A 19,492-nucleotide genomic window follows, 5' to 3' on the forward strand; every position below is an offset into this window, starting at 1 on the left:
AATTAATGAGAATTTTATGAATGAATTCCCCAACTGTGGTTCTGTTAAATTCCAGAATTATTTTTCTAGGGGCTTGTGGTTTTCACTTGTAGTTTTTAAAACCACACTGCATTCCAGCAATACTTGATCATGCTGCCAATGTGAAATAATTCCTTGAAACTGCTAGAAATATAAATCAAGTTTAGGCATTAAAACAGTCTCAAATACATGAGATACTATCATATTTGAGAAGAATTTGGGAGGAATAAAGGCTAGATATTTTACTACTCCCTCTTTCTTTTCAGTTTGCCCACTTTGATTTGGGTATATCAATTCATTTTCAGAAAAAATAGACTGAATCTTAAGAACAAAGCACTAAGTATTTGTGGCATTCTCAAGGAGAAAAAAGGTACATCAAAACTATTAAAGATATACCTTATTGAGATCCTTTATATGATAAACTAAACTTAGCTATCTTTAAAAATAGAATGTATGTGAATTCAGACCTTTCTGTTTGAGTGTCAAAACATATCTCAACTCATTGGAAAAGTAGTAAACATATACATTATTCCACCTAAGGCATAACTACTTGAAGGTGCCCTTCAATCAGATGCCATAAATTACATCTTGAATATGAAGGAAATTGCAATATGAATATACATAAATCATTAAAAATACAATCTGTCTTTTCAAGCTATGTATGAAATTGAATGACATAAACTATAGAGCCATATTTCAATATTGAAAGGAAACTCAGAATAATTTTTGCTGGGTGGAGAATAGTGACATGCTATTACAATAAAAATTTAGCCCAAACTGCCATTAATGTCTAATACAGAGAAAAGACAGCAATTATTATTATGAGATTAAATAAGAGAAATAAAAATGGCTGAGTGTGTGGTTGAGAAAGCGTGGATTAAATAAAAGGGAACACATTTTAATTATAAGACAAATTAAGCAATGAAACAGTTGGCAAGGAAAATTGACTTTCATCACTGTCAAAGTTGGCTTTAGATCTAGTAAGAAATTCTTTTAGAAAGCTTTTATAAAGGACATTGTTTATAAATTTGCCAAGTTCGTGTAAAAGATAACCTTTGAGAATTCCTTGTAGTACAACAAAAGATATCATAATCTAGTTAAATATGACTTGATATTAAAATTAACTCGTCTCAAGGTTTTTTCAACTTAGTTCCAAATGTTTAACATAGCTCTGGAAAGCAAGAGTTTAAAGAAAAAAAAGTGGGCTGTTTAAAGTAATACTTTTTGCATAGAGAAAACATGGTACACATGTAAGGTATTATAACGTGAAACAGAGAAGTCCATAACCTAGAGCCAATTATGGAATGACACAATTGCCTACACAAGGGAAAATGATAGATGTGTTCATTCCAATCCATTGCTGAAATAAAGGATTTCTCTTATGTAGAACATATGCATGTATATATGTATATATATGGAGAAAAATATATTTATTAATTATGTAAATATAGAGAAGAAAATAATTACTCCTGGGGAAAAGAATGACTTGTAAGTATTTTAAATCTGTATGAGCTGGGTCATTCCCTGTGAATCTTTCAAAGGCATTTTTGCCTCTACTTCAATTTTCTTCTGTCATTTCAATTTATAATTATAAAAAGAGAACATTGCTTAGTGGTTAGCATAATGGGATATCATGATGAAATCATTAACAGAGGAATCTGAGACCTTGAGATGAAAAGAAATGTAAAGTACTATCTTTTAGTAATAAATGTCATAACTTAGATTGTGCCCATAGTAACTTAAAGTTTCAGTGACAGGGAACACAAGAACATATCATCTGCATTTTTTGTAATGCTTCCAGATGCCAGGTCCTCTGCTAATTGCTGCAAATAAAAGGCAAGGACAGATACGGTGCCTATCTTTACCAAACGGAGGAGGCAAGCAGTGAAACCTAATTGTTAGTAAATAACTGCTGGGATCAGTGCCTCAGAGGAAAGATATGGAGAGCAGAGAGAATGTAACAGAGGGCCTAATGTCCTCTGAATAATAATGGAATGGAAGGCGTTCCTCAGGAGACTGCTGAAGTATTAAAGGGTAAACTAGGAGAAAGGATGGGGCAGAAGACATTCTAGGCACAGGAAATCACATCAGCAAAGGCCCTGAGTAGAGAGCGATCTTAATATATTGAAGGAAAAGAAAGAGAGTCCCTGCGGTTGAGGCACAAAAGCCACAGAGAAAGTGGAGCCAGAGGAGGTTGCAGAGCTAAGCAGAACTTCTATCATGTGAGCTTCTAAGGCTCATTGCATTAAAAGTAATGGCAAAAACCACAATTAGGTTTGCACCAAACTAATAAGACAAATCCAGGCTCAATTTAATTACAAGGTGAAATTCAATGGTGTTTTAATCTGAGAGATGAAATATGGTAACAGGACTATTTATCTATATTTCTGATATTCAAACTAATTGTATGATAAGCATATGGATCCTAGGCCATGTTCACTGGAATCAAGGCCCAAGTTAGTGAAGGGGAATGTGGACAACACGACCTATTAATTCCTTGGGGTAAGGGTTTGCAAAGAGTAGATTGGATTGGAAGAACATTGATCAAGAAGAAAGTGTGGACTGAGCTATGCATGACTCTTAACCTGGTAGGAAACCAGGGCACAAATTGAGGGGGCCACTGGGGTATAGGAGGGCAAAACACTGCTACCAAAACTAGGATATTTTCCTTTCCTTCCTGAAAGAATTAGCTGGAAGTGTGTTTCCTTCTGTTAATATTCTAGTATTATTTACAGGATACCAGATGACGGCACTTTGGTTCCTATTGCTGGTGTAACAAATAGCTGCACCCTTAGTGGCTTAACACAACAAAAATTCGTCTTACAGTTCTCGGAGATAAAATGTCTGAAATGGCGCCACTGGGTTAAAATGGAGGGAGACATTCCTTCTGGAGGCTTCAGGAGAAAATAGTTGTATTTGCCTTTTTCAGCTTCCGGGGGCTACCCACATTCCTTGGCTCCTGCCTCTGTTCTCTCATCACTTTGACCTCTGCTTCTATTGTTACATCTCCTTGTGTGTGTCCTGCCTCTTTCTTTTACTTATAAAGACCTTTGTGAGGACACTAGGCCCAGGACAATTGTCTCATTTCAGGATCCTTAATCACATCTACAAAATCATCTTTGTCATATAAAGTAACCTAGTCACAGTTCTGAGGATTGACTGGTGGACATCTCTGGGGGACCATTACTCTGCCTGCCACAATGACACAGCCAAATTTCTTGGAATAATGGAAAAAAATGTTCTAAGCATTCAGACCTCCCTTCTCAGAAAATAGTTGATATGAAAACTACCTTCAACAATAGTAGAAATTGGGAATATAGATTAATTATACTTTAAATAGAATAAAAAGGAAGAGATTGAAGAACACAAAAGACCAACTCAGATTTTATCTTGTAGAAAATGTGCAGGTTTCTTTCAAGGGCTCAGTAGAGGAGATCTAGGCAAGACACCCTCCATAGAGTCTGAATTAGAAGGGCAGAGTTGGCAAGAAAGTGTTGAAAGTGTCGCACCTTGAGAAAGGAAGATGCTAGTCCACATGAAATCCCACTCACTGCTGGTTGTCAGTGGGTAGCATGTGCTAGGCTGCATAAGGGAACAGTCACACCAAACTGAATGCTTCTCTCTAATTTCCAATCAACCCACTGCATAGAAATTATTTTTCTGCCATTCATGTATTTATTGATCTACCCATCCAACAAATATTTCATCAGTACCTCCACACTTACTACAGGTTCCCTGGATACGGTGGTGAATAAAACAAGGTTTCTCCTCTCATAAAACTTATGTTCTAGATGGGAGAGAAAGACATTAGAAAACAAATAATTTGTAAGATGGTATTAGGTAACACTAGGCTCTAAAAGGGAAAGTAACGCTCAATAAGGTAGTAGGAGGGAAAAAAGAAAAGGAAATAAGAGACATCTGAGCAGGGACGTGTGAGCAGAAACCTAAAAGAGAGAAAGAGAGTTATCTAAATGGATTTTGCAGGGACATGCAGAGAGGAGAACAAGAATCAGAAGCATCTCCTTGGCATTCTCAGTGGACACTGAGGAGGCAGTATATCTGCGGAAGAGAACGCAAAGGGACAGTTTGAAGATAATGAGGTTAGGAAGGTGTCCTAGGGTGTGACCATGTAGGTCAAGCTTCTGGATTTTATTGTAAGGCTATCGGAACAGGGGAATGAGGAGATTTAATCTGCATCCTAAAAGGTAAGCAGCAGTTTACCAGCTACCAGGGAGGCAGGAGAGCAAGAAAAAATAATAAAGTTAGTACTTTGTTGTTACAGGAGTAAGTAGGGCAGCTTTAATTAGAACTCCACTTGAAGACTGTAGAGTTGAAGAGGAAAGAAAAAAAGTTGCCTTTGTCTATTTGTGCTGCCATAACAAAATGCAATAGACTGGTAATTTTATAAATAATAATAATTTATTCCTCATGATTCTAAAGTCTGGGAAGCCCAGGATCAAGGCACTGACCATACTAGTGTCTGATGAGGGCAGCTGTCTGCTTCCAAGGTGTTGCCTTGTAGCTACATGTTCCAGAGAGGGGGAACGTGGCATCCTCACATGGCAGAAATGACGGAAGAGCAAGAGAGCACTCACTTCAATCTTCAGCCCTTTCATAAGGGTGCTACTCCCATTCAGGAGGATGGAGCCCTTATAACTTATCACCTCCAAAAGACCACACATCTTAATACTGTTGCAGTGGGGACACCATCTTTCAAACCATAGCAGAAGTGATTGTATGTTGCTGGAGAGGAGGTGGCATTCCTCTTTAACTCTGTCCATGATTTGGAAACCTCTGTCATCAATATTCAGCTTCACTGAACAGGCTGAAAGGCATGAATGACCACACAAGCAGGCAGTTGGACTTTTCCCTGGTGATGGTTCACTATGGAGCACATAGTCTCTTTCCTGAGACAAAGAGTAAAGCCAAAATGGAAGCAGTGGAGTCCAGGCCTAGAAAAAAGGCTAAAGAAAGCTAGTCAATAGCTAAGTAACTACAGGAAACACAATTTTAAAAATGTCCAGGACCAAGAATCCATTACTGGAGGAAGTATTGATGTATGAACTGCCTCAATTCTTTGGGGCACTAGAATTAACAAAAAAAATCCTGGTAATCGAAACTTACCCTAATCAACAATCATCCTGAAAACAAACAAACAAAAAGGACTCTGGCGGTATTCAGATGTACAGTAGTGGTACCCAGGTATGATCTACCTATATTTCTGTGGGGTAACTTTATAATCAAAGGTATATCTCTTATTTTTCTATAGATGACATATATTTTTAAAAGCACTAATGCCTATTATTTAATTTGCATCATAAAAGAAGAGCAAAAGTAACACTTAAGAGTTGTATTTGAAATAAAGATGTACTTAAGATAGTGCCTTCGTAGTACTTCCTAGCCCTTTGAGACTATGTGGATAGCTTTGCAGTATCTTTCCAGAAAACATGTACAGAAAAGTTCAATTTGCATTTCAAATGAAAGACTATTTACCTTCATATATAGACATTTACCACTGTAGTATTTTATCATATAAGGCTATAACCCTTTATTTGAAAAGATTATGACAACACTAAATATCAAACCTTACTGAATATTGCTGTAGCTCTAAAAATGGTTTAAAATTTGATAAACTAAAATAGGAAAGAATAAAACAGTGTCAACAATAACAACTCCAAAATGTAAGGCCTGCAAAGGAGAGCAGTTGAGAAAGAAACTAGAAATTCAGAAACTATAAACTAGAAAGTATAAAAGCTTTTAAAAAATACTTATCATGACTTTTTTAACTCCTTTTTTAAAATGTGTTCTAAGAATATTAAAACAATATAATGATCATGATAACATGGAAGTGTCATTTGAGTTTATTTTGATTTAGATTTCTCATTTGGGTTCTGTTTCCTTTTTAATACGTAATAGGTATTTGATACATATAAGTTTGAACAATACATAAGAATTTCTGTTTAGGATGTAGAAAGATGAAAGAAGGATCACTCCACCTGCACAACAAAGAATATGTGTGAAAATCTACAAATCAACTGTCATTGAACATATCTGAGAGCTGAGATCGTAAGGTGATCTGGTTTAAGTATGGTTTGCTTTTCCATACCAAAAGTCGCTTGGAAATTTGACCCCAGTTTAGTGATGTTGAAAGATGAAGCCTAATGGAAGGCATTTAACCCATGGGGCAGATTCTTCATGATTGGCTTGGTGCTGTTCTCACAGTAGTGAGTTCTCTGCCTGGTAAGACTTAGTTTCCACAAGACTGGATTGTTGTAAATGCAGGATTTTGTCACTTTCCATGTGCTATGATTCAAAATGAAATGATCAATGAAATTAAATCTCTAGCCGTATTGACTAAGAAATAAAATTAAATCTCTAGCCATATTGACTAAGAAAAAAGAAAAAAGAGGTAGATTGCAAATGTAAGGAATAAAAAAAGGGACATCACTATAGACCCTATAGATGTTATAGAAATAATAAGGAAATATTTTAAGCAACAATTTAACAAATTATATTCAATGAACAAATTTCATAATGACACAAACTCCCAAACTCACTCAAGAAATTATGTATGTATGACACAAATATATAAATCATATATATAATTTTGTTTTTACTTATATAAAAATATACTTAGTATTTAATTTTCTTTTTATTTTAATTGATATATAAAATTTTCTTTTTATTTTAATTGATATATAAAATTTTATTTTTATTTTAATTGATATATAAAAACTATTTGTAGTACAGATACTCCAAGAAAGAAAATGCAAAGCCCACATAATATCCTTGACAAATTCTACCAAATGTGTAAAGAAGAAATAATGCCAATTTTACATAAGCTCTCCTCAAATTTAAAAGAAGAAGGAAAATGTCCAAATTTGTTTGATGAGGTTAGTATCACCTTGCTATCAAACTCAGACATAGATATTAAAAGAAAAGTACAGATCAATTTTCCTCATGAAAACAAATGCCTAAATCACAATAAAATTTTAGGTAATTGAATCCAACAATATACAAAAATATAAATCAATAGTGTTTATTCCAGGAATGCAAGGATGGTTGAACATTCAAAAATCAACTAAATTAATACATCAAATTAGCTAAGTAAATAAGAAAACTACATGATGATCTCAATAGATGCAGAAAGAAACTTAAGAAAAGATAAATATTCATTCATCATGAAAAACTTTAGACAAACTAAGAATAAAAAGGAACATCCTCATCTGAAAATGGGCATCTATAAAAAAAAACTTACATCTAGCACCATACTTAATAATGAAAGAGCAAATGTTTTCTTCCTATGATCAGGAATTAAGCCAGGCTATCTGCCTTTATAACTCCATTCAGCCAAATACTAAAATTTCTAGACAATATAATAGGACAAAATATTAAAATAAAATATATATGTACTAAAATAAAATAAAATTTTCTTTTCCCAGAAATTCTGTTTACATAGAAAATTGTAAAACATCTACAGAAAAAATTCTAGAACCAATCTGTGAATTTAGCAGGTCACAGAATACAAGTCAATACAGAAAAATGAATTGTACTTCTACCTTCCATCAGTGAATAATTAGAAGTTGAAATTTTAAAAACATACCATTCACAATAACATGAAACACATGAAATAATTGGATATGAATATCACAAGTATGTGTAGGATCTGTACACACACATTGAAATGTCGAAAATCCTGATGAATGAAATAAAAGACCTAACAGTGATATACCATATCCATGACCTGGAAAAGTCACTGTTGCTAAGATATCAGTTCACCTGCAACTCTCCACACAATCAACACAATTTTAGTAAAAAATCCAGCAGCATTTTTTAGAAAAACCAAAGATTTAACTTTAAAATTGTAGGAAAATAAAAAGGCACACCTATAAGTAAGTAAATAAATAAAAACAAATTTGAAGGACTCACACTACTTGATTTCTAGACCTATTATAAAATTTCTGTAGTCAAGACAATACAGTAAGAGAGTATTAATAATCATGTAGATAAAGGAAACAGAAAAGAAAAGCCAGAAATATACCCACGTATTTACAGTCAATTGATTTTTCAGTAAAAATGCCAAGGCAATTCAATAAAGAAAGAATAGGTTTTTTTTTCAACCAAAGTGCTGAGACAATTGAATACTCATATGCAAAGACAAATGAACAAAAAACACAACATCAATTTCTAACTCATATCCTATACAACAATCAACTCAAAATACATCATAAACCATAAAATGTAAACTTCTAAAACTTCTAAATGAAAACATGAGTGAAAATATTGGTGATCTTGAGTTAGGCAAAGATTTTTAAGATACAACACCAAAAGCAGAATCCATAAAAGAAAAAAAAGTGATAAATTAGACATCATTAAACTGAACATTTCTTCCTGGGAGGACAGTGTTAAGAGACTGAAAAGACAGAAAACCCATAGACAGGGAAAACAAGTTTGCAAATTATATATCAGATAAAGGACTTGTAACCATTTGATATATCAAGATCCTCAAAACTCAAAAATAAGAAAGCAATGCTTTTTAAACAATGGTCCAAATATCTAAAAATTCAAATAGAAGATTTATGAATAGCTAATAAGCATATAAAAAGGTGTTCAATATTATTAGTCATTGGGGAAATGCAATCACTATCATGTGATATTACTATGCAAGATAGTACAGATAATTTGTAAAATAGTTTGACAATATATTACAAAATTGAACTATACTTAATACAGCGAGGTGTTTATCCAGGTGAAATAAAAGGTTTTGTTCACACACAAAAAAAAAAACCTGTACATAAACTGTTACGGTGGTTTTATTCATTACCTAGAAGCAACCCCTATAGTCCTCAACTGCAGAATAAATGAACAAACTGAAGTGCATATATACAATACAATTGAGCAGTAATGAAGAATGAAACACCAATCTACACGACAATGTGGATAAATCCCAAATGGACTATGCTGGGTAAAAGGAGCTAGACTCAAAATATTCCATGCTATATCATTTCCTTTGTATGTCATTCTTTCAGAAGCAAAATATCAGGGCAAAAAGTAGATTCATGAATGCAGGCCTGGGAGCAGGCTGGAGGTTGACTACGAAAGAGTTTACAGGGAGATGGAGCTGTTCTAAATCTTGATGGCTGTGGTGTTCCATGGCTGCATATGTTTGCCAGACTCTCAGAACTTTGCACACACACACACACACACACACACACACACGTCAATTTTACTCTATGTAACTATGCTCTAATTTTAAAAATGAGAGAAAATAAATATTAAAAACAACCAAGTAGATAATTTTAATAGTATAACTGAAAGATATGAACCAAAAAATACATGTGGAAGAGGCTTAAAACAATTTATTTTCAATATTATTTAGTAATAATTAAATATTCATCAGCCTCAGAATGTTAAAAGTTAAAACACACACAAAAAACCTTTTTTATAAAAGGAAATTATAACAATTACCCCAAAAAAGTTAGTTTATTGAGAAACGTTCACAGACACACACATACACACACACACACACACACACACACACACACCCAATGGTATATCAAGATTCTTGAGTATGTCATATTGTTTCTGTAATATCTTTGTACGTTAATTATTGAGGTTTTATAACAACTTCATCCAAATGTGTTTTTATCTTATCCCTGCACAGATACCTAGAATTTTCTAGTGAAGAAAGCTTAAAATGCTTTGCAAGCTAACTTCTAGGACAATCTGTTGTGTCATTAAGAGATTGGCTAGGTCACAAGACATTTCAAAAAACAAAACGAATGCACTACACTGCAAGTGTGGACTGAAATTTTTCCTGAGGCATCTTTGCTCAGTAGGTCCCACTCTGAACAAAGGGATATGTCTCAGTTTGTTCTACTGCAACTAATATGTGACAAGCAGCAATTTATTTCTTGTTTGACTTTAACAAAAATCAAACCTTTTCCAGTGGGTTAAAAGGCAATTGAAACAGAGTACAACTGGCACATAATAGGGTGGGGGCTGTTAGAGACCTCAAGTCCATGACCATCTATACCACACATCAACCACAAGATCACAAAATAAGAGTCTCATATTTTTAACTTCTGTTTTCTGATTTAAGAAATGGAGATTGGAAGAATAAATTATCATGTCTTCATTCATTTGACAGTTATATTTTGTATATGTACTGTGCGTGCACTGAGCTACAAACACCAGCATGGGCATTTTCCGAGGCTTTCCATGGCTGTGCAGAAGACACATTCATCCAATAATAATACTCATAAGCAGATAAATGCTTGAAACAAGCTCAAAATATTCTATGAGAGTCATAGAAAAGAGGAACTGGGCCTAGACTGGGATTGAGGCTGTGGAATAAGGGGCAGGAAGGCTTTCTCTGAAGACATGGTATGTAAGCTGAGATCACAAACACACACACACACACACACACACACACACACACAAAAATAGGAAAACCTGTTACCTGATAATAGGTGGGTATGGTATAAAATTGCTTATTTTGTGCTACTAGAAGAGTAAATGGTCTCCAGCACTAATGAAATGTCTGAATTTCTGATAGGTATCAAGTAAGGAACTTTCTCCAGGAGCATCTGCAGCTCCTGTTAAAACTGTTGGAAGCAGACAGAACACTAGGCTGTAAGTAACAACTGTAGGCTCACACTGGAAAAAAATCTTTTCCTGAATATTGAGTCTTACTGCTTGCCCAGCTCTCTCCTTTCTCAAGTCATACAAAGCTTTTAGTAAAGGAAATTTCTCAACACCTAACTGGCTACAATCAATGTGTTCCACATAACTCTCCACTGTGAGGACTATAAAAATAGAATCTGAAATTTAGGCCTGAGACTCTGGGGAACAGAAGCACAGATAAGTGAGAGAAAGTGTTTCCCTTTGAATTCTGATACCTGACATTTGGACCTGAAAAGTAGGTGCAAATGACAGAAAAGTAAAGCAATGTAAGAAATGAGAGCCGCACAGGGAAATGATGTCATTAAGATTTTTTCCTACTTGTTTCCCTTCTTTTTAAACGTTGACCTTGTGGTTATAGGAAGATCTTGGAGTTTTTGACTACAGTTTTCTATGGGTAAAGCTCATCCGTAGACCTGTTTATCACTGAGACTGCTTTGAACAAGCCAGGACTGAAAGAATCGTCTCTTCTCTTTACCTGATGAATCTGTGCACTCTGAGGGCGGAATTAGGGCAACAGGACAAGACAGGAAGCCAATGCTTAGCAATTCGGGGTATTTGTTTCTTTTCCCCATAGTTTCCCTCAAAATTAGTCAAAGGGCCAGATAATGCTTTCTATCACCTTCTAAGTAACCTTCACCCTTAGGTGGATTTCATCTTTACAGGAAGGAGAAATCAGCCTCCTGGTAACTTAGATCTACCTAAAAAAAAAAAAAAAAAAAAAAAAAAAAAAAAAAAAAAAAAAAGTAGAGATTTAGAATGGAAAGAGGTCTTTCAAGGATTCTTGTTCACACTACACTTTTTAAGAATAAAATAATGGAACCCCACATAGATTGTACAACTTTCTCAAGACATTACTTTTGGTGCTGTGGACTTAAAAATGTAATTTGATGCCAGAGTGGGGGTGTTGTGTGAATGATCTGTAACATGATTCTGTGACTGTAAGCCACTATTCTAAGTGATGATCTGTCAAGGAACCCAGACCACGTTAATCAAGTCTTCATAAGATAGTCTTCCAAATATGTTTAGTTCTTTCCATGCCCTGACCCCAGTTTCTCTAAACACTCGTATGTGCATTGTTCTATCTTTTTGAAGATACCAGAGTAGATTGTATTTCCCCACGACGTCTTCCTCAGTCCTCATATCCACATGTTGTTCCGCAATGTGACTTGCCACACATCCAAGCAGGGTGGATCTATATTTGCTTCCATCAAATGTTGTCAGGCTTTTGATGGCTTCAATATAGATTTGACACTGTGTGACTTCCAAGACTGGGCCTTAAAAAACAGTGCAGTCTCACCAAAGAAGTTATTAAAATGACAATTAAGCATATGAAAAGACGCTTCCATCACATTTCATCAGGGAAACTGAAATGAGACACCACACACAACTCATCTATTAGAATGGTAAAAATCCAAAATGCTGGCAGCACCGAACGCTAGAATGGTGAGCAACAGGAACTGTCATTCATTGCTGGTCGGAATGCAAAGCAGTGCAGCCACTTCGAATGACAATTTGTCAGTTTCTTACAAAACTAAGTATACTTCCTCCAATATGATCCAGCATTTGAAAGTGCATGGGCACACAAAACCTGCACGTGGATGTTTATAGCTGCTTTACTCATAATTGTCATAATTTAGACGCTACCATGGTGTCTTCCAACAGATGACTGGATAAATAAACTGTGGTACATCCAGATAATGGAACATTCATTAGTACTAAAAGGAAGTGAGCTATCAAGCCATGAAAAGACATGGAGCAATCTTAAACGGATATTGTTCGGTGAAAGAAGCCCATCTGTGGCAATGTAAGACATCACTGACAACAAATATGCCACTCTGGTGGGAATGTTGATGGAGAGGCAGAGATTTACGGAAACTCTTCATACTTACTGCTCAATTTTGCCATGAACCTAAAACTGCTCTGAAACTTAAGTTTATATTATTTTTTAAAAAATAATGTATCTCCCACCTGGGTGCCCCTCACTGTTTTTGGAGAGCTGAGCCACATATGAGAAACATATACTGTGAGGAAGTCTGGGAAATATGGAGAGGCTACATGCAGTGCTCCTGTCCTCACCCACAGGTCAGCCTCAGCCAAGGAGCCAGTGGACAACAGGCATCCACTGCCAGACTTGCAGGTGAGGACACCCCCGTAAGTCCAGCCTCAGCTATCAGTCACTGAGGATTCCCACCAAGGCACCAGAAATCACCAAGCAGAGACAAGATGCCCCTGCTGTGCCCTGCTTGAATTTCTGACACACACTCTGGGAACACAATGAAATCATTGTTGGATGGCCCTTATCTTTGGGTGGTTTGTTTTTGGATCATTGGTAGCTGGTCTACTTACTAAGGGGCTAAACTGGGAGAGACAGGGCTCTGCAGAGGCTGTTTCAGATCCTAGTTTGTGGATGAGACTTTCTGAGTCCAGCCCTCCATGAGGCACCATATGAGCTCAGGACACCAGTGAAGGCTTTGGGCAGTGATTTTCAACTTGTAAGGTCATGAGACACTCAAGAGAATGGTATTACAGAGTGTTTCATTCTGAGATTGAGCTTCTCCCCAATAAAATGGAGACTGACTGTGAAGACCAAGGGATAGAAGTGACTTCGTAGAACTCAACTTGTATGAGCAGAAACGAATTAACCCTCTCACCTCAATCAACTAAACAGACATAACGGAAGAAGCAACAGCTCTCCGACATTGGACACCAGATAGTGCAGGACAGTAATCCCTAAAGAGGAGAAATAAAACAGTGAGTCCTATAATTGCCCTGCCTCATTGCCTAGAGAGAGCCTAGAAAATAATTGCAGGAGGGGCAACCGAGGCAGGGCCCTGCATTTGTCTTAGTTGAGGAGATAGTCTTGGAAATCCACAGAGGCCAAGACAGGTAAACAGCAAGGAGCAGTTATGCAGAGGGAGATCCCCAGAGACCTGCCTTTGGCCTTCAGCTGAGTATCATCAGCACACGTGTGTAAGGAAACAGCCCAAGGCTGGGGAAGAAATCACTAGAAAGGAGCAGAGAGGGAAATTCCTTGAGCTCACTCAGAAACAAGAATACTTTATGCTCCCATTAGGAAAAGCAGACATAAGACACTGGACAGAGCACCCAGATGGGTCTTGCTGAGCATGGGAAACACCAGCTCTAAATTAAATCTACTTTTGTCCCACCATGTTGTTAAGCTCATTCTCAAAAGATCAAACTATTTCCAAGTCACTTGACTGCATCTCAGAGCTAAACTCAGAATATTTACAGGACTAAAAAAATACTCTGTACCAACAAGGTAAAAATACAATGTCTGGCATCCAACTGAAACAACCAGATATACAAAGAAGAATAAAAATATGACCCATATGTAGGAGAAATCCCAATACATCAAAATAGAACTAGAGAAGACACAGATAAGAGAATTAGTAGACAGAAACATTAAAACAGTTATTATCAATATAATCCAAATATTCAGGAAGGTGGAGAAATACCTGGGCATTTGTTAACCAGACATTTGGAAGGTATTTTTTAAAGTCTCAAAGTGAACTTCTAGAGATAAAAAAATATACTAGATAGGATTAACTGCAGATTGGACACTCCACAAAAAATGATTAATCAACTTGAAGGCATAGCAATAGAAGCTATCCCAAATGAAATGTACAGAGAAAAGACTGAAAAAAAGAAAGAAAGAAACAGAGAAGCCAGACAATTGTAAAAACAAACTGAAAATGCTGAAACAGGTAAAAAGTGAGGAAGATATTGAAAACTAATAAACAACTAGAGGCCAGTAAGATATAATATGTCATTGGTTAACACACGACAAATTGCTCTGGTGGTAACTACACACCATGGCTCCAATGTTATCTAAATGTAACACATTTCTGTTGACCAGAAATAAGCAAGGTCTTAAAACAGCTGCCCCTGGCTAAGCCAAAGTGGTAGGCACGAAGGGTGAAATTCAGAGAGATCACTGAATGTGAATGGAGTAGTCATTATTTAAGATCATCAAGGGCCACTTTGTGATTTCTATGTACTATTTATTTTATTATACATTTAACCATATTTTTATACAATAGATAAAATATTTACTTACAAAGACAGCAAGTGATTTTTTAAACTTTTTATTTTGAAATAACTATAGATTCACAAGAAGTTATACAGATGTTACAGAGCGATCCTGTGTACTCTTCACCCCATTTTCCTGATGGTTACATCTAACATAACTATAGTACAATATCACAGTCAGCACATTGACACTGGCATTGTGTGTGTGCAGTTCCATGTCATGTAACCCCTTGTGTAGATTAGTGAAAGCCCCACCTCAGGAGACAGAACTGGTCCACAGCCACAAAGATCGTCCCTCATGTCACCCCTTAATCATCAAACTCTCATCCCCCCACCGCATCCCTAATTTATGGGAACCACTAATCTGTTTGCATATCCATAATTGTGTCATTTAAAGAATGCTGTAGAAGTGGAATCCACAGAATGTGACCTTCAGAAATGGGCTTTTAACACTTAGCATGATGCTCTTGAGATTCACCCAAGTCGTGTATATCAGTAGTGCATTCCTTTTTATTCCTGAATAGCATTCCATTTGTGTCAATTTAGCACAGTTTGTTTAACCATTCACCTATTGTAGGACATCTACAATGTCCAGCTTTTGGCTATTACAAATAAAGCTGCTATAAACAGTCATATACAGGTTTTGGCTAAGCCTAAGTCTTCATTTCTCTGGGATAAATCCCCAGGAGTGCAAAAGCTGAAATTGCCAAATGATTTCGAGTGGCTGTACCATTTTACGTTTTGACCAGCAACAAATGAGAGATCCCATTTTTCACATCCTTACCAGGATTTGGCACTATTGCCATATTTTATTTTGGCTGTTCTGATAGCTGTGTAGGTACATCTCATCACAGGCTTACCCTGAACTTCTATGATGACTATTGATGTTGAATGTCTTCTCATATGCTTATTTGTCATTCATTTATCATCTCTGTGAAATAACTCTTCATTTCTTTTACCCCTTTTCTAACTAGATATGTTTTACTCTTAAGTGTTGAGTTAATCTACATTTTAGATACGAGTTATTTGTAAGATTTATGATTGATGCATATTTTTTCCCAGCCTGTAACTTGTCTTTATAGCCTCTTTACAAAGTATTTCACAGAGAAAAATTTTTAGTTTTGATGAAGCCCAATTTATTGATTTTTCTTTTTATAAATTGTGCTTTTGGTGTCATATCTAAGAACTGTTCATGAAGCACTGAAGAAAGTCCCAAAGATTTTTCTCCTATGTCTTCTTCTAAAAGTTTTAGAGTTTTAGGTTTTACATTTAAATGTATGATTCACTTTGAGTTAATTTTTGTATAGTGTCAGCTTTAGTTCAAGTTTCCCTGTTTTACCTATAGATATCCAATTGTTCCTATGCCATTTATTAGGAAGAATATTCTTTGTACATTAAATTGTTTTTGCCCATTTATCAAAAATAACTTGGCTGCACTATTGTGGGTCTATTTTGGGTTTCTCTATTCTGTTCCATTGATCTGCCTATTCCTCTGCCAATACCACAGTATTAATCACAATAGTTACATAATAAATTTTGAAATCAAGTAATCTCTCACGCTTTATTCTTTTTCAAAATTATTTTAGCTGTTCAAGTTCATTTGTCTTTTCTTAACAATTTTAGAATAATCTTATTTCTTAAAAAAAGACTTTTGCTGATAATTTGATAGATAATGCATTAATGTTGTTTATCAATTTGTGAAGAATTAACGTCTTTACTCTGTTGTATTCCCAATCCATAAACATAGTATGTTTAGATCCATTTATGTAGACCTGTGATTCATTTCTGCAGCCTCTGGCAGTTTTCTGAATACAAGTCCAGCATGTGTTTTATTAGATATACACCTAAATGTTTCATTTTTTGAGTGATTATAATGATATTGTATCTTTGATTTTGGTTTGTATGTGTTCATTACTAGTATACAGAAACATAATAGATTTTTTTAGGTTTTTTTTTTTTTTCATAGTCTATGATCTCACTAAACATATTATTTAGTCCTAGAAGGTATTTTTTTTGTTTCGGTTTTGATAGATTCTTTGGCATTTTTACATAAACAATGAGTTCATCTGCATATATGGACAGTTTTATTTCATTCTTTTCAATCTATTTGCTTTTATTTCCTTTTGTTGCCTTATTACATTGACTAGCATTTCTAGGACTATATTTAATAAAGGTGATGAGCATGGACATCCCCTACTTGTTCTCAAATTTAAGGGGAAAGCATGTGGCCGGGCACAGTGGCTCACACCTGTAATCCAACACTTTGGGAGGCCAAGGCGGTCAGATTGCCTGAGGTCAGGAGCTCGAGGCCAGTCTGGCCAACATGGTGAAACCCCATCTCTACTAAAAATACAAAAGAAAGAAAAAATTCGCTGGGCATGGTGGCACGTGCCTGTAATCCCAGCTACTCAGGAGGTTGAGTCAAGGGAATTCCTTAAACCAGGGAGGTGGAGGTTGCAGTGAGCCAAGATCGCAACACTGCACTCCATCTAGCCTGGGTAACACAGCAAGACTCCGTCTCAAAAAAAAAAAAAAGAGAAAAGCATTTCAGCCTTTCACTATTAAGTGTGATTCTAACTGTAGGGATTGTGAAGATGCTATTTTTCAAATTAAGGAAGTTTCCCTTAGTTCTAATTTTCTGTGAGTTTTTATCATGAATTGTTGTTTCATTGTATCAAAGAATTTTCCACCATCAATTCATTTGAACATGTGATTTTTCTTCTTTAGCCTGTAAATAGAGTGGATTACATTGACTGGTTTTTTGACTATTGAACCAGCCATATTCAATTCATCATAGTAGATAATTCTTTGTATGTATTGCTGAATTCTACTTGCTAATATTTTGCTTCCATACTTTTTATTTTACGAATAAGAGTTTTGTATTCATATTCATGAGGAATACTGGTCTGTACTTTCCTTCTTTTGCACTGACTTTTCCTGGTTTTGATATCAGCAAATACTGTATATGACCTCTTTTATTTTAGGGAAAACATTGCATAAAATTAACGTTGTTAATTTATCTTTAAATATTTGGTTGAATTCTCCAGTAAAACCATGTGGAATGGAGAGTTTTGGAGGGATCTTTTAAATTGCAAATTTATCTTCCTTAGTAGACATAAGGCGAGTCTGTCATCTACTTCATAATGGACAAATTATGATAGTTTTTTGAGGAAATAGTCTATTCCACGTGTTCCTATTTATGTGTGTAGAGTTGTTCCTAGTAAATGGTTACTATGCTTTTGATTTCTGCAATGTCTATAGGGATATTTCTGTTTTATTGGTAATTTTTTTCTTCACTCTTTTCTTGCTAGTCTTGTAAAAGGTTTGCAGATTGTACTGACATTTTCAAAAGTCAACTCTTTGATTCTTGGATTTTCTGTCATCAATTGTATAATTCCGTCTTCTACTTTATAATTTCCCTCCTGCTGCTTGCAATAGGTTTCCTTTGCTCTTTTTTCTTTTCATATCTTGATGTGGGAGCTTAGATTATTGATTTGAGACTTCTTCTATTTTCTGACATAAGAGTTTACTTTTATAAGCTTTCCTCTCAGAGCTGTATCACCTGCATCCCGTAAGTTCTGATATGTTGCATTTTCATCTTCATTCAATTCAATGTATATATTTTTTAATTTCTCTTAAGACTTCCTCTGTAGCCCATGGATTACTTGGTAGTCTGTTGTTTAGCTTCTAAGTGTTTGGATATTTTCCTGTTATTCTTCTATTTTTTATTTCTACTTTTATTTCATTGTGGTCAGAGAACAAAGTCTGTATTGTTTCAAATATTTTAAATTTGTTTAGAGGTTTTTTCCCCCTGTGATTTAGGATATGGTTTATTTTGGTTCACAGCCCATGGGTACTTGAAAAGAATATGTATTCAACTGTTCCTGGGTAGATCGTTCCATAAATAATGACTAAAATCTGTTGGCTAAAGATGTTTGAGTCCTTTATGTAATTTTTATAAAATTACTTTGTAAAATAATGAACTAAAACCTAAAGAAATTAATTGTAATAAATTGGAGAGACAAAAATGCATAAACTTAAAACATAAAACGTTCCTATGCCAAAAGAAAAATACTATGCTGAGCAAAGGATAGAGAGAAACAGATCATAGAGAAACAAATACAACGGCCAACAAACATTAAAAAATTTTAAGCCTCATTGGTAGTTAAAAATGGAGATTAAAATGAAAAAATACTTTTTTTGACACTTTAATGAAGTGAAGGTAAAAAGGCAATATTAATTGCAGTGATGATTTGTTGGATCTAAACTATTCTTACTGGAGTGAAAATATAAATGGTGAAAAACTTTTAGCGGTAAATTTGGCCCTTTGTTTATAATTTTTTTTTTTTTTTGAGAGGAGTCTTGCTGTGTTGTCCAGGCTCTGGAGTGCAGTGGCGTGATCTCAGCTCACTGAAAGCTCCACCTCCTGGGTTAACGCCATTCTCCTGCCTCAGCCTCCTGAGTAGCTGAGACTACAGGCGCCCACCACCACGCCCAGCTAATTTTTTGTATTTTTAGTAGAGACGGGGTTTCACCGTGTTAGCCAGGATGGTCTTGATCTCCTGACTTGGTGATCCGCCCTCCTCAGCCTTCCAAAGTGCTGGGATTACAGTCTTGTTTATAATTTTTATATGAAAAATTTCTTCAAGAATGTGTTTACTATCTTTCTTTGTTGGATGAGAAAGGAAAAAATAATGAAGTTTCTTTATGAACCAAAATGTTATTTAAAAAAATACCT

Source organism: Macaca thibetana, chromosome 3 (assembly GCF_024542745.1).
Source record: "Macaca thibetana thibetana isolate TM-01 chromosome 3, ASM2454274v1, whole genome shotgun sequence".
Taxonomy (NCBI): Eukaryota; Metazoa; Chordata; class Mammalia; order Primates; family Cercopithecidae; genus Macaca; species Macaca thibetana.